We start from the raw sequence: 17,196 nt of genomic DNA, 5'->3' as shown, positions 1-17,196 counted from the left end.
AGCGCCACCACCTTTAGATGCCGTTTCATCACCCAGATCGCCATCTTTATCAACAACATTAACCTCTCCATTTAATCTGAACCTCACCATCTTCGCCTTGCCACCTCGCTCTATCCTGGTCGACGGCACGAACGGTCTTGTTGTCTTTTCGATCATTTGACCTGCTTTGTTACTTTGTTGCTCAAACATGGCATTTTGTGATACGATCTTGCTGCTCGCCAAGCAGTTTCCCATGCTTATGAAACCAGAAAGAGTAAAGAAAAGGAGGAGGTCAGTGAGAAAGAGTTAAAAGAGCAGTGAAAGCATAAATCAGTATAAGAGAGAGAGAGAGGAGGGGAGGAAGCACATGAATAAATAGAAAGAAAGAAATTGGTATATCTTTTCTCTGCTAGAGACAAAACATCACTAAATATGAATGTAATGCCTTTGATACCGTTTTGATTGTGTGTGTGTGTATATATATATATATATATATTAAAACATGTTAAAACGACAAAAACAAACAAGTACTATATGTTTAAAGACATGAAATAAAATATATAGTGCTCTATGTCAGGAATATGATCTTTACATCTAAATTTTTGACAAAATAATAATATAAATTTATGCATTATTTTAGATATAACAATGTATTGCCTTTTGAAATTTATATATATACCATTTGGAGTTCCTCTTTGTGCTGCATGCCGGACAAGACTTTTCTCAATATAATTTTTTTTTTAAAAATTATAAAACTTAATTTGTAATTAATAAAATATCATTTTTTATAGAAAAAAAGGACCCGTGTCAATGCCAGTTTAAGCACACGTGTCAATGCCTAGTTTAAGCACTACGAATCAACCATCTCTTGCTTGTAATTAATGTATAGTCTTGATGTAATATTGTTTAGTGAGATTCTTTTTATCCATCCAAAGCATTTTTAGCTTTGCTAACTGCCAAGGTTTCTGCTTGGGTGAGATTTGACTCTCCTGATAATGATCCAATTAACCAATATATATTGACGGCCATCACACCTGATGCTGCTCAGGGAGGGCTTATTGTTCATCTTTTGAAGATTAATTGCGCTCAACTTAAGGGCCTGTCGTCACTTTGATTCGGATAAATATTTTTCACCCTGACTGCTAGTTTTGTAGCTTGTTTATTTTTATATTTCAAAAATATTTTTTAAAATTTCTTACATTCCTTGCATTTCTAAGTGCAGCATTTTTTGGATTTTTTACAACCGTAATTATATTCTAAAATAGGCTGTAAATATAGCATTCCTTATATTTTTTGGATTATCTGATAATGGCCTTAAGCTTTAAAATTAATCAATTGTATCCTTATATTTCTCTCTCTCTCTCTCTCTCACACACACATATATATAGTTTCCTACAACTCCTAATTTCTCACATATTCTTAAGAGTCAAACCATCTAAAGAAAAGATAATTTTACAAAACCCAAACAATAAAAGATCATTAATTTTCAAAATCACATCAATATTAGAAAAAAACAAAGAAAGAAAAAATTATCACCAAGAAAAAGAAAAAAAAAAGAGAGAAAAACATTTAGAAAAAACTGTCCATAGTGAGGCAACTTCATTCAACATTTTCACTTATTAATTCCTTGAACAGTCGATTTTTCTTATTAGAATGACCTTGTTTAGCTAAATTTACTAAATTTATCTTTGAACATTTGTTATTCACATATGTTGCCCCTGGGACTCAGTTTTATCATATAAATTCGTCTTCATCTCGAATCATCAATTATATGACACTGATTTGAAAAAAAAAAAAGAGAGCAAGCATACGTACTAATTGTACCTAATTCTTTTAGTTTATGCGTATTATATAGTAGCAATATCCAATCGTACTGATTGTACCTAATTTTTGTATCGTGAACAGTACCATATATATATGATTAGAATCTTCACCAACTCAGAAATCTTAAATTAACAAAATAAACAACAATTAATGACCAAATTTTCAGAGATTTATCTGGGGTTGAAGATTTAACCATCAAATGATAGCTAAATACGAAAATGAGAGATGAACGTAACGGTAAAGCATTAGTATTCTTGTGGTGGGTTCATGGCATGTGAGATGTCCAACTTTTAGGGCAGAAATTTGAAACTTCTCTGCGAGTGCAAGATAATGTTATGCCACATTATTACTTCAATGACTGTTGAAATATATACGAGGCCCTAACGCGTCTGAACAGTCAGATGCTAGAGCTAGGCATCTTCTTTCACATGGGGTTAGGTGATCGGTTCCATAGTTTATTGCCAAATATGGAGACATTTTGCCTACGCATATGCAGGACAGATTTAATTTACAGTTGACTAGAGGATCATTTACAGGTGTGTTCACAACAAATACCAAAATATAACATGTGATGGGTCATGATTTTCTAAAAATACTTCACATTTAAAGACCATCACATGAAAGCCTCAACCTAAAATTGGGTTATGATTTCTCTATATCTGATCTTGTATTGAGCCGAGTACACTCGCACCCAACTCTAAATTGGACCATGATGTGTTCATGTCCAACTCTAAATTAGGCTCGCACAGGTCCACACTCAACTCTCAGACGGGTCAGGATGAGTCCACGCTCAACTTCAATTGGGCTGAGACATATATGCATCCAATCACACTTGGGTTTAGCGTAACGCTGAACCCAACCCCTATTGGGTTTCAGCGTAGAAGCTGAACCCAAATATCCTTAGGTTCAACATATTCAACGTATATCTGAAAAGTTACCCCACCCTAAGCCTCCCCAACTCTAAATCTGAGCTAGTGATTATGATATCCATTACATCCCATTAATTATGAACAAACAACCCAAACTTATATTAATTAGATGTGATGACATCAACAATAGAATAATATTATTTTACCATTACAAGATTACATCTCTACCCCTCATATATCGTATAATGCTAGTCAAGACAGGTAATATAAAAGGAAGCTTGAGTACATAGAAAAAAGGTTCGAAACCTTATGCTCTTAGACATAAACACATTCCTTCTCTTTTTCCCATACATCTACATCTTCTTCTCTATCTTTATAAAAGCTCATTAATACCTTCATTAATGTCTTTTTACCATACAAAATACCTTGTACTGACTAGGGGTAAGCAAAAAAACTGAACAACCGAGAAAACTAAAAAAAAACTAACAGAAAAAACCAAATCGTGAAAAAAAACTAATTAAATTTATTAGAATTTTTAAAAAACTGATCGGTTTGGTTTTATAAGCCTGAAACCAAAAAAACCAATTCGAACCCAAACCGAAAAAACCGAGCCAAACCGAAAAAAACCGAGTTAAACTAAAAAAACCAATCTAAACAAAAAAACCTAGTTTGAACCGGTTTTTGCTTTAAAATAACCGAACAAAACCGAAATTGATTCATCAAAACTGGTCGGTTTGAATCGATTTCTTGTGATTTTTTTATTTAAAAAAACCAATTTGGTTACTTTTTTTTTTTTGCTAAAAACTGAACTGAATAAAAAATAATCACCCTTAGTACTAACTTGATATTTGGAGGGTCATGATACACAATATGAATGATATGTAAGAATCTTTAAAAATAATTCTTTCTAAAATATTCCCTGTTATTTTTATAGCTTCATTGACAAAGAACTAGTCACACATAAACTCTACTTGATAAAAACCTAAAAAACTTCACACAAATAATTTTCCTGTGTCAAAACAAGAGAAAAGAAAGTGTGGAGATAGTTCAAATGAACTGAAAAATAATTTGTTAAAAACAATTTTTTTGGACAGTGGGGTGGTGAAAAAGCAGGAGTGAGGTGAGAGGGTGAGTGGTCAAAATATAATGATACCATGAAAAATAAATGGTTACATTTTTTTTTTTGGTGTATGCACAAGCTAGAGAGAGACTACCCCACTGTTTTTAGATATCACTTATGATCATGTTAAGTAGTTTTTTTTAAGATTTTATTAGAATTATTTTGTTGAAATTTTTATAACGATACTAGATATATTAAAATTAGAGATGAAGTATATCTCTAGTGACTTATTTTTTTTCTTTTATTTTTTTTATTCTAAGATTTTATTAAAATTATTATTTGACAAGATTTTTCTAGATATATTAAAATTAAAAATGAATATATCCCAAATGAATATTTTTTTTGCCTTTCCTCTCTCTCCTCTCTCCTTGTCATGTCAGCCTATTTAAAGAGAAGGTGTGCAGAATAGTGAAGTGAATTAACATGGTGCAAAATGGAGAAATGGGCATTCTTAATTTGTGCTGGTGTGGGGGTGAGGTATTTTTGTTGTTTGGTGTTTATTTCACCTGTCTGGGGCTGTGGCCGAAAGTATTTTTTTTTTTTTTTACATGCATATCACTATTTTTTTATTGAAAAAAAATCATTAATGTCACTTAATTAATATCCATACCATCCTTTCTTATAGATCATAGAACTTGTTTTAGCTAGATATAATCTCGGTTGCTTCAAGTAACTTGCAATCAATTTTTTTCAAGCTTAACGATTTTTCTCTAATAATTTTTATGCTTAAATATTTAAGGGTTAAAGGGAGTTTTTTTTTTTTTTTTTTTCGGAAATCAATTCATGTCATAACATATATGGCCTTCATCAACTTTATGAAACTAATAAAAAAGAAAAGAAAATTACAAACCTTACCAAAAGGCGAGTCTCCAACCTCATGGTAATGCATGATAGTTGGGAGACACATTATGGCTACCCTAACAGTTTTTATAATTCTCTTTTGGTATTTGGTGAATCAATCTGTGTTTACAGGATATACAGTATGGCCCCATGCTTGTGCTTGCAATCTTCGACATGGGGGCTGTGCAACTACTTCATTTAGGGCCAATTAGGACCATCAAGAATGGCCCTATACTTGTGCTTGCAATCTTCGACATGGATGCAAGGGATCATAATAAAAGAGACACCTAATCGAGGCCGCGTTGGAGACAAAAAAATATATGTGAAGGATCAGTAGTTATCATCTTCTTCACCTAATCGAGGCCGCGTTGGAGAAAAAAAAAGGACTTGGCAGGATGGGGTTTTAACCACTCTCTCTACACCTAACAACACCGTCGATTAGAAGCTTACGTATATGTTTTCTAAATTTGTCTATGAATATATTTACGCATGAGGTTAGGATTAATTTACGATGCAATCATGTAAGTCTGTCACTCGAAACTCTGGAATATGATGAATAATTAATCCTCGTTTGTTTGGTTGGAAAGTATTTGTCTAAAACATATTTTAATGATTTTTACGTGTTTTACTACACTTTAAAAACTCATCATTGGATTTTTCTTCCACGTCAAAGAATAATTAAACCTGGGAGAAGGAATGTGTTTTCTTTCCTTTTTCCTAAACCATTATTTTATTCTTAATCTCCATATATATATATATCCAAACAAATTCAGATCTTTTTATATTATTGAAGTTTGTACTGTGTTTGGTCTTCTTGGCTTATTCCAACAAAGTAGAATAATAATTTAATCCCTTGTTATATCCAAACAATTTAATCCTTTGTTATATCGATACCTAGTATAGAGTTTAAATTATTTAACAATTAGCTAGTTTGATATTTTTTTTTGTTGTACATCATATTAGTTAGTTTATGAAGGCTTCTCACCATTCTTACTTGGTCATTATATGGCGTATCCTTAATGTTACTTGTGGTCATGAGTTATTTTTCCTATTAGGACTTTTCTTTTTTGTAGTGGATGAGTTTTAGCAATGTGGAATGGATTGGTTATCTTAATACTCAGGGTTTAATTATTGGTTGGTGCATGTTTTTTGGTAAAGCTCTTATTATTTGAAAGAGTATGAGTTTTTAAATCCTTAATTGAGTTTGAATATGGTGCTATGTCATCTACATGCTTTGAGATTTTTTTAGCTTATAGATTTGTTGGATGAATTGGGTATCCTTCAATTTACTCATATTAATCTTCATGCTAATAACATTAGTGTTCTTCAAATTGCTACCAATTCAGTCTTTCATGAGCACATCAAGTATATTGATGTAAATTATCATTTTATTCATGAAGAACTTGATCGATATATGATTAATCCCCCTTACATTCCCATTGAGTTCTAGATGGTTGATGGGTTTACCAAGGCTTTATCTTATCATTGAAATCAATTAATGATTGACGAATTAATGCTTTGTGTTCCACCAACATCAATATGAGAGGGGATGTTTGTTTTAATATCTTGATTAATTGATATGCATTTACTTGATTTATGAAGCTTTATTTAGGGAGATTGATTTATATATAATTACTTGATTTAGGGAGCTTGGTCTAGGGAGATTGACTGTTAGGCAATAATAATTATAATCTAAGAGTAGGATGTAATTATGTTGACACTTCACTATTTAAATAGAAAATATCCTCAATTAAGAAAAAATCAGACTATTTTAACAAATGATATCATTCAATTTGATACCAATCTGAGTAGTGAAGTGTTCATGGGTTTTGATTTGTGTTTGGTGTAGAAGTTAGGTCATGGTGGTGGTAAAATCTTCTATAGTTTCTTATTAGCATGTAATTTTCATTTGTAGGAATAAAGAGAAAGAAAGAAAAACTTGTAAACTTAGAGGACTTTTGAGATTTTTTTGTAGAGTGTAGGATCTTTGCTGTGATATCATGATAAAATATGTGTGGAGGCTTATAAACTTACTTTTGATTTATAGATAGGATTAATTTATACAGTAAATGATGGTATCTGTGTTTTAATACATGATGATCTCTATGCTAGAATTAAGGTATAAAATTTACTAGCATCTTCTAATTTGTTATTTGAATCTACACGATTTTCTCACATCTAATTCTAACAGTAATTTATAAAAATTATCCTAATTTAATATATTAATACACATAACATTTTAATTTATATAATATTATGAGAAAATATATCATAGCACACTATATAATATGTTATATAATATATATAAAATCATACAAATTTTATTATGAAAATATATCAAAGACACTTATTTTAAATGTTTTGATTGTCATTCTATTCGTGAAAAAACTTAACTGATATGTGATTACTCTCTCTTACATTTCCATTTAGTTATAGATAGCTAACATGTTTATCAAGACGTTATCTCATCATCAAAATCAATTCATGGTTAACAAATTGGTGCTTCTTATTCCACCTATATTAATTTGAGAGGGGATGTTTGTTGTAATATCTTGGTTAATTGATATGCAATCACTCGATTTAGGATGTTTGTTGTAATATCTTGGTTAATTGATATCCAATTACTCGATTTAGAAAGCTTTATCTATGGAGATTGATTTATATATAATTACTTGATTTAGAGAGCTTGATTTAGTTAAGATTGATTGATAGGCAATTATAATTATGATCCAAGAGGTATTGTAGGATATAATTATGTTGATACATTACGATTTAAATAGAAAATATCCTCAATTAAGAAACATTCAGACTATTTTGATAAATGATATCATTCAATTTAATACTAATCTGAGTAGTGAAGTGTTCATGGGTTTTGATTTGGGTTTGGTGAGTTAGGTCATGGTATTGGCATGTAAGTTCCATTTGTTGGAATAATGAGAGAGAAAAAAAACTTGTCCACTCTAAGAACTTCTGAGATTTTTTGTAGAGAGTAAGATCTTTATTGTGATACTATGATAAAATATGTGTGGAGGCTTATAAACTTACTTTTGATTTATACATAGGGTTAATTTATACAGTAAAAGGCGGTATCTAGATTTTAATACATGATGATCTCTATTATAGAATAGGATTCTAATATAGGATGTTGTAATCATTACAGTTACTCATGTATCTATCAGAATAGGATTCTAATATAGGATGTTGTAATCATTACAGTTACTGCAGTGTTCTACTGCCTCTATATAAATAGGAAGGTTGGCTAAGGCACAACTCAACACATTCCATTATTCTCAACTTGGTATCAGAGCCACAAAACCCTAAAATAAATTAAACCTACTTTTCTCACAGCCTCCCAACCTCCCTTCTTCAATGGAACAGCCACCACATACATCTTCAAATTCTGCAACACCAGCAGTCCAACTTTCTTCTTCTCCAATAGTGCAGCCCTCATCTCTTGCAGCGCCTCCTCTGCTTTCCTCTATTGCTTCACCGCCTAGATTCTCCTCTGCCATGACTAGTGAATGCCTCCTCTTGCAGCCCACATCTGCTGCCTCTACTGCCGCAAGCATTATCTCCCTTTCTCACACTCATCAAGTCATCTCCCTCAAATTAACAAACACCAATTATTTATATTGGCGTATGCAAATGCTGCCTTATCTCCTAGGCCAAGGAGTTTTTGGTTTTGTTGATGGCTCCAACACATGTCCATCAACACATGTTCTTGCCCATGATGGTATCTCTCTTCAGGTAAATCTGCCTTTTCAAACCTGGAAACAACAGGACCAACTCATTCTAAGTGCTCTTCTTTCCTCCCTATCTATGGAAGTTTTGCATCTTGTTGTTGGCTGTCAAAGTTCTTGTTCAGCTTGGGGCACTCTTGAGCGAGCTCTCGCTTCCACCTCCAACTCTCGTATTATGCAACTTCACGGCTCTCTTCAGGATCTTCGACAGGATGATGAATCAGTAACTCAATTTATGCAAAACGTAAAGGCATTATTTGATGAATTGGCCGCTGCTGGTCGGCCAGTTTCGCTTGAAGATTTCAATTTATATGTGTTCCGTGGTCTTCGGGGAGAGTTTAAAGACTTAGTTACCAGTCTTATTACCAAGGTTGAACCTTTATCATATGCAGATCTTCACAGCCATCTCCTCACACATGAATTTCTTCACAAATCTTCTGCTGCCATACATGTTCCTCTGCTGCCCACACCCAACATTCCATCTTCTGCTCTTGTTGCACAGCGCCAGACTTTTGGCAATTTTGGCCGCAGCAAGAGCCGCTTCAATGGTGGTTGGCGTCCCAACCAATCCAACAACAGAGGCAACCGATTTGCTGGCTCCAGACCTGATCACCGCAGCTTCCAAAACTCCTCCTTCGGTGACAATAAGCAGGGCTCTTAGCAGCGTAATAGGGGGCAGAATCCACGCTGCCAACTGTGTCAGAATTTCAGCCATACAGCTCCCCATTGCCCTCAATTCCAACAGCGAGGTTATGGCCAACAACTTACTGTCAACCTTGTGCAGCGCAATCTCTCCTCAACCGGTTCTGTTAATTGGTTTCCAGATACCGGTGCCAATCAACACGTCACACCTGATCTTGCCACCTTGACCGCTTTCGAACCATATCTTGATAATGATAATTTGCATGTTGGTGATGGTAAGGGCCTTCCTATATCTCATCTTGGTCATACAAAAATATATACACCACATCGTTCTTTCACCTTATCTAATGTTATTCATGTTCCTGCAATCACAAAACCTCTGCTCTCTGTTCAGAAATTTGTCTTGATAATAATGTTTATTTTGAATTTCACCCTCATGTGTTTTATGTCAAGGATTTCAACACCCATGAAGTCCTTCTCTTAGGTCAGAGTAAAGATGGTCTCTATGCCTTGACCAAGTCTTCCGTCACGTCAGTTCCTCAAGCCTATTGGTCTCCCTGCACTTCTGCCTCTGCTGATTTATGGCATCGTCGACTAGGTCATCCTACTTCACGTATCTTTCAATTGTTAATCTTGAAAAATAAGATTATTTATAACAACAAACGTCTTAATTTTCAATGTCAAAGTTGTCCTTTAGGAAAATCATCACGTTTGTCTTTAGGACCTACTGATCACAAAACTTCTGCTCCTCTTGAATTATTTTTTAGTGATGTATGGGGCCCTGCTCCTCTTTTTTCTTCAGATGGCTATCGTTATTTTGTTATCTTCATTGATGCTTATACTAAATATGTATGGTATTATCCTCTCGTTGCCAAGTCTGATGTTTACTCTATTTTTCATCAATTTCAGACTCTTGTTGAACATCAATTTTCATTAAAAATAAAATCTGTTCAAATTGATTGGGGCGGTGAATACCGAAAACTATCCATATTTTTTCAGACCATTGGTATTCATCATCGTCTAATTTGTCCCCACACTCATGAACAAAATGGAACAGTAGAGCGTCGTCATAGGCATATTGTAGAAACAGGTCTTACTCTTTTAGGGCAATGTAAAACACCTTTTCGATTCTGGAATTATGCTTTTGAAACCTCAGTTTATCTTATAAATCGCATGCCTACTCCTATTCTTGCCCATCGCTCTCCGTTTGATTGTTTATTTCAACGGTCTCCTAATTATCATTTTTTGCGTACCTTTGGGTGTCTCTGTTTTCCTTTTCTGTGTCCATATAATAATCATAAATTGGATTTTCGTTCCTCTCCATGTGTTTTTTTTTATATAGTTCCTCGCATCTTGGTTATCGATGTCTTGACATTGCATCTCATCGTATTTATATTTCCCATCATGTCCGCTTCCATGAACATGTGTTTCCATTTGATAATTCTGAACAGATTGTAAAGGTCTCCACCACAACCCCCACCCCACCCACTACTATCATCCTCCCAAATTTGCTAAACCACCCACCGCTACCCGCTTTGCCACTCCAAACAGCCACCCGACCACAGCCTCCACCCATCCCTTGGCCATCATCCCATGCTTGTTTATCTAACCCTTATGATGTAGGTTCAGATCGTCAATTGGTCTCCTCTCCTCCTGGTCTTGGGGGACTTTCTAGTCCCTCCTCTGCTTCGCCCTCTCTGGCCAGCACTCCTGCAGCTTCAGTCTCTACCTCCAGCCCCTCATTTACTGACAGTTTTGTGCTTGAGGCTGCTTTTTTATCATCCTCTCCCGCTGGTCTACAACTTATGGTTGATTTGTCTTCTTATCAGCTACCACAAGTCTCCTCGCTACAACCGTCTTCCCCTGCATCTCCACCAACACACAGCAGACATCCTATGACTCTTAGACCGCGGCAGCCGAAGACAGCTAATCTAGTTGCTTCTGTTGCCGCTACTTCTACCTGCACACGAGTACTGTATTCTCCCTCTTCTGAGCCTTTTGCATTCTCTGATGCTGACCGGTATGCAGTTTGGCATAAAGCTATGTGTGATGAGATCACCGCTTTACGCAAAAATCGCACTTGGTCTTTGGTTCCATTTCATCCTTCGATGAACGTTGTTGGCAGTAGATGGGTATATCGGATCAAACATCGTGTTGATGGTAGTATTGAGCGCTATAAAGCGCGCCTTGTTGCTAGAGGTTTTACCTAGCAGGAAGGTATTGATTATTCTGAAACCTTCAATCCAGTTATTAAGCAGGCGACTGTCCGATTGGTTTTCTCTATCGCGGTTTCGCGAAATTGGAAGATTCATCAGCTTGATATTCATAATGCCTTCCTCAATGGTGTTCTTACTGAAGAGGTCTACATGAAACAGCCTCCAGGTTTCGTTGACTCTTCTCTTTCATCTCATGTGTGCAGATTGCACAAATCATTATATGGTTTGAAACAGGCACCGAGAGCATGGTACACTCGTCTAAGTGATTTTTTGCTCTTCATCGGTTTTTGAGCTTCCAAGGTTGACACCTCCTTGTTTATCTTATCTGATGGTACTAATATCTTTTATCTCCTGGTGTATATTAATGATATTCTACTCACGGGTAGCAACTCTGCTATGCTCCATCACCTTATACAGTTACTCAGCTATGAGTTCAAGCTTCGTGACTTAGGTGATGTTCACTACTTTCTGGGTATTGAAGTTCAGTCTACCAGTATGGGTTTAATGCTGCGTCAACATAAATATATTCTTGACATCCTCACCCCGGATCATTCATTCTCTGATCCTACACGATTTCGTCAAATCGTGGGTGCTCTTCAATATCTTACCTTCACCCGTCCAGATATATGATTTGCTGTTAACAGAGTCTGTCAGTTTATGCATGCTCCTACAAATTCTCATTGAGCCGCTGTCAAACGTATTTTACGCTATCTTAAAGGTACGGCATCTTATAGTTTCCATATCACTCGAGGCTCCTTTTTTGCTCTACATGGCTTTACAGATGCTGATTGGGCTGGTAGTATTGATGATCGCAAGTCTATGGGCGGCTATCTTGTCTTTTTTGGTCAGACGCCGATTTCTTGGAAATCCGGCAAGTAACGTACTGTTGTCCGCTCCTCTACTGAGGCTGAGTATAAAGCCCTTACTGATGGTACCGCTGAAGTCATTTGGCTTCAATACTTGTTAACAGATTTGTAGGTTCCCTCAGTCTCTGCCCCTACCATTTGGTGTGATAATCTTGGTGCTACCTATCTCTTAGCAAATCCTATCTTCCATGCTCGTACTAAGCATGTTGAAGTGGATTATCACTTTGTCCGTGACCATGTTGCCAAGAAAGAAATTCAGATTTGTTTTGTTCCCTCTCGGGATCAACTTGCTGATGTCTTCACTAAACCGCTTCCTGTTGCATCCTTTACTGCTTTTCGATTCAAGCTTCGGGTTGATCCCCTACCCTCAGCTTGAGGGGGCATATTATAGAATAGGATTCTAATATATGATATTGTAATCATTACAGTTACTCATGTATCTATCAGAATATGATTCTAATATAGGATGTTGTAATCATTACAGTTAGGGGTGAGCATTTTCGATTCGGTTCGGTTTTGAACTGAAAAAAACAACCAAACCGGTTCTCTTTTTTTTTTGAAAAAAAACCGAAACCGAACCAAAACCGAGTCAAACCGACCGGTTTCGGTTCGATTCTTGATTTCAAAAAACCGAGAAAACCTATATGCTCATATTTCTTCCACCCGAAGCCAGAGCTTTCCCCTCTTTGGCTCTTTCCCTGTTAAGGCTGGTCACCAGCCCCTTCCTTTGCAAAGAAAAACCAGACCGGCCCCTCACCATTCCTTCCCCAGCAAACAAAGTAACAAACCCCGAACCCAGCAAACTGCATTAATATACATAATCCAATATTTTCTTCACCTAATTAAAATTATGGCAATGAGATTTCCCAAGACAATCTGGTTCCATTCATTGAAAGCATTGTATGGAGATCAATATTTAGAGATATGGATGGATTAGGGGTTAGAATAATAGAAAGTTTGATGAATGACCTGACTAAGTTGATGTTAACACTGCATTATCGTAGAAATACGTGCAATGATGATATACGAGAAAATTAAGACAGCAGCACCTGACCTTTTCAAACTATCAATGTGCATTTTCATCTAGTGGATGACAATCATGGATGATAGAACCCTAATTGTTTAGGTTCATTTCATATCATGTTTTGACACCCTTCACCCCCATCCTCACATATCGGAACCCTCTCTCACCCAGACACCCACAACAGCCTCCCTCCAGCAGCCACAAAAACCCAGCTGCACCACAACTCAGCCTCTCTGCACCACAACCCAGCTAAGAGGGAGAGGGAGAAGGGAAGGCTTGAGGAGGTTGCTGGAGAGAGAGTGAGAGGGGCTGCGGCTAGGGTTAAGAAGAGGGGGGATAATTTTTCTATTTATAATGACTTTGTTTGAACCGGTTCGGTTCGATCCGGGTTAACCGGTTCCTGCATTACAAAACTGAAAACCGAACCGAATCGAGATTTTTCCTAACTATTCTAATCTGTTTAATCGGTTTTTTTTCTCGGTTCGGTTTTTTCGGTTAATTTTTTCTCGGTTTTTCGATTTTTTTGCACACCTCTAATTACAGTTACTGCAGTGTTCTACTGCCTCTATATAAATAGGAAGGTTGGCTAAGGCACAACCCAACACATTCCATTATTCTCAACTATCTCCATGCTAGAATTAAGGTATAAGATTGACGAGGATCTTCTAAATATGGTATTTAATTCTACTTGATTTTTTAACATCTCATTCTAACAGTAATTTATAAAAATTATCTTAATTTAATATATTAATGCATATAACCTTTTAATTTATATAATATTACAAGGAAATATATCATAGCACACAATATAACATGTGTGTGTGTATAAAATCTATTATGAAACTTATTTTAAATGTTTAGATTGTCATTCCATTCATGAAAACTTAACTAATATGTGATTACTCTCTTACATTTCCATTGAGTTATAGATAACTGGTGTGTTTACTAAGGCTCTATCTTGTCATCGAAATCAATTCATGGTTGATGAATTGATGCTTCGTGTTCCACCACCATCAATTTAAGAGGGATGTTTGTTGTAATATCTTGGTTAATTGATATGCAATTACTTGATTTAGAAAGCTTTATCTAGGGATATTGATTTATATATAATTACTTGATTTAGGGAGCTTGATCTAGAGAGATTGATTAATGGTCAAATCTTCTATGGTTTCTTGTTGGTCTATAAGTTCTATTGGTAGGAATATAAAGAAAGAAAGAAAAAGTGTCTCCTTCAAGGACTTCTAACATTTTCTATAGAGTGTAGGATCTTTATTGTGATACCATGATAACATATGTGTGGAGGCTTAAAAGCTTACTTTTCTTATATACATATGAAGTTTTTAATACATGATGATTTCTATGCTAGAATTAATGTATAAGATTGACTAGCATCTTCTAAATATGGTATTTAAATATCAAGATCAAACTTGATATAAAAATAAAGAATCAAGTGATGAAATTAAAAAAACAAAATAACTCAATAAATAATTCAAGATCAAATACATTGCAATCAAAAGAATAAAAATTTAATTTAACTTTACAAACAAATAACTATTTTTTTTTTTTGCAATGGTCACCATGATTTTCTAGAAGAAGAGAGGGAGAAGAAGAAGGGAAAAACTCCTTACCGAAGCTCCTCCTTGTGTCTTTGAAGAACATGCGGCGCACCACCATGACGGGGTGATGAGGCGCATCAAATGCCACCTCGTAAGGTGGCCTTCAATGCTGTGTGGGCGCCACATGGGCCACCTAAAATGCACGGGTGCTACCCACTTACTAGTGAATGCTACCTAACCACTTTCAACTTTTAATATTAATTTATATATATTAAAATATCAAATCACCCCTAACTACACATGAGAATTACAAAAACACCATAACAAAAAACCCTAAAATGACCTTTCATCTATAGTAAATAGAGTTTATTTTTTAGGGACATTTAAGTAATTAACATGCATAAAAAAATATAAAAAACCTGAAAAACATCTGAACCGAAGATAACTCTTTTTTTGAGGGTCATTTGGTATTTATAATACATAAAAAAAACTTGAAATTACTGATTAGCACCCTTCTTTATTGTAATTACTAATAAAAGCCCTATTGAAAAGACTTTTATACCCCTGAACCCAAGCTTGCTCACCAAGGGTAAAGTAGTAGTTTACAATTTATAGTAAAACACTAATATATATAATCAAAATTAAATTTCTTTCACAATAATAGCATGGGAGATATGAAAAGGAGAGGACTATTAATAAACATTTAATGTATGTTTCTGAAAAAATAAAAAAATTTGACTCGTTTTCATTTTGTTTTTCTAAATATTTAAGGTGGTCAAAAGGAACTATAAACATTAAGTTTTTGAAAGCTGGATTCACCCCTCAAATACACCTTGCTTTGCCAGTGGACACTACCTTCATAGAATGTGCAAGATTCTGATCATCCTTGTAATTTTATTTTCTTGTGAAAACCACCATACCCAACATACGAAAACGAGTCCAACCTATCCTGTGTGTATGGAGGTTTGACAGATTGTTTACTTGTAATCCTGCCAACATCATAAATGTTATTAAATGGTAACGCTGTAGTAATTAAGTGCGTGCATGAACCTTTCAAAATATGAAACTTAATTTTCCGCATCCAATTTATAAGGAAAACAAAATCCTTAAATTTAATCTTGAACTTGTGACAATTATTTATTTTTACTTTTATATTTTGCACAATAAATAAATTGTTTTTGCACAATAAAAAATCATCAAGTACAATTTATTTTTCAAAACAATGTGTTACTAGAAATTGTGATTGTGTTGCATGGATTTAATCTTCCAAGTTTATTTACTCCTTAATCAATTCATCTCTTTTCATTTTGAGTTGCTATCATTAATGTTTTTTAGTCCTCAAGGGATGTGGCGTGGCGTGATGGCAAAGGACTTGAGATCTACACAGCAGATTTCAAGTTTTGAGTCAGGGTATGCATCTCTTGTAAAATTCTTAGACAAACGTAGTTTTACTCGCTCACCTAAACCCATAAAATGTGCTTTCCAGAGGGTAGGGTTTCCTCGAATCCAAAATAAAAGTTATTATTTTTTAGGTTATTGCCTTTCCTAATAATAATAATAATAACTGCTAATACAAAATAATTTATAGCATGGACTTGAAATTATATATATAATAGAACACACACTTATTATGTATTTTCTCTTTGGTTTAAAATACTTGTTGACCCGTAAATCTGTAGATTCGTTATTGATATTTTTTCACCTTTTTTTTTTTTTGACATTGTAATGGAATTTAGTGCTTATCAAGAAAAAAAATCATCTTATAATGAAAAATATTTAATTACCATATAATTAACGTGCATAGTTAATATGGAAACTTGGTAGAAGTCAACTATTTGCTTAATTGAACGAATTCGAAGAGCATCAGGTTTAATTGCACGAATTCTAATAACACAAGGGTTAATTAACTAATATAGAGAAACAAATAATTTATCCAAACGCAAGGATAAATTTAGAGGTTTTGCCTTTCAGTATATTTACTTCTCTTACCAAAAATACCCACACAAATCACGATGACAACATCAAGTTGATTTCTACACACACACACACACAAAGACTATTAGTGGGGGAATAAACTGTCAAAAACAATGTATTTTTGAGGTAGTAATAAATGGAGAAAGGATTTTAATTTGCATAAAAAACTAAGAGTATTTTTGCAATATTTGCAATATCAACTATCAAGTAGTAGGTGTTCTGTAAATAATCTTCTTGAAAACACTAAAAACTACAATGTTGGGAATTTTTTAAAAATAAAACCATAATAGTGGAACAACAACCACATTTAATTTTCTTAAAGAAATTTGCATCAAAACTATGGTTTAAAATAAAAACAAAATAAAATATTTTGGGATTGTAAAGAGAATATCGTCTGTTAGATGGCGATAGATAATATCTCAGAGATGGAAATACACTCTCGCGCGCGCATGTCAGTTCATTGACTATCATTTATGTTGCCAGCCACCATATATCCTTCTTAAAAAGCCTAAACATTATCCCATACATATCAAGCCTCGTGTTCCT

This window comes from Populus alba, chromosome 14 (genome assembly GCF_005239225.2).
Source record: "Populus alba chromosome 14, ASM523922v2, whole genome shotgun sequence".
In the NCBI taxonomy this organism is placed as follows: Eukaryota; Viridiplantae; Streptophyta; class Magnoliopsida; order Malpighiales; family Salicaceae; genus Populus; species Populus alba.
This window is presented reverse-complemented; position numbering follows the sequence as displayed.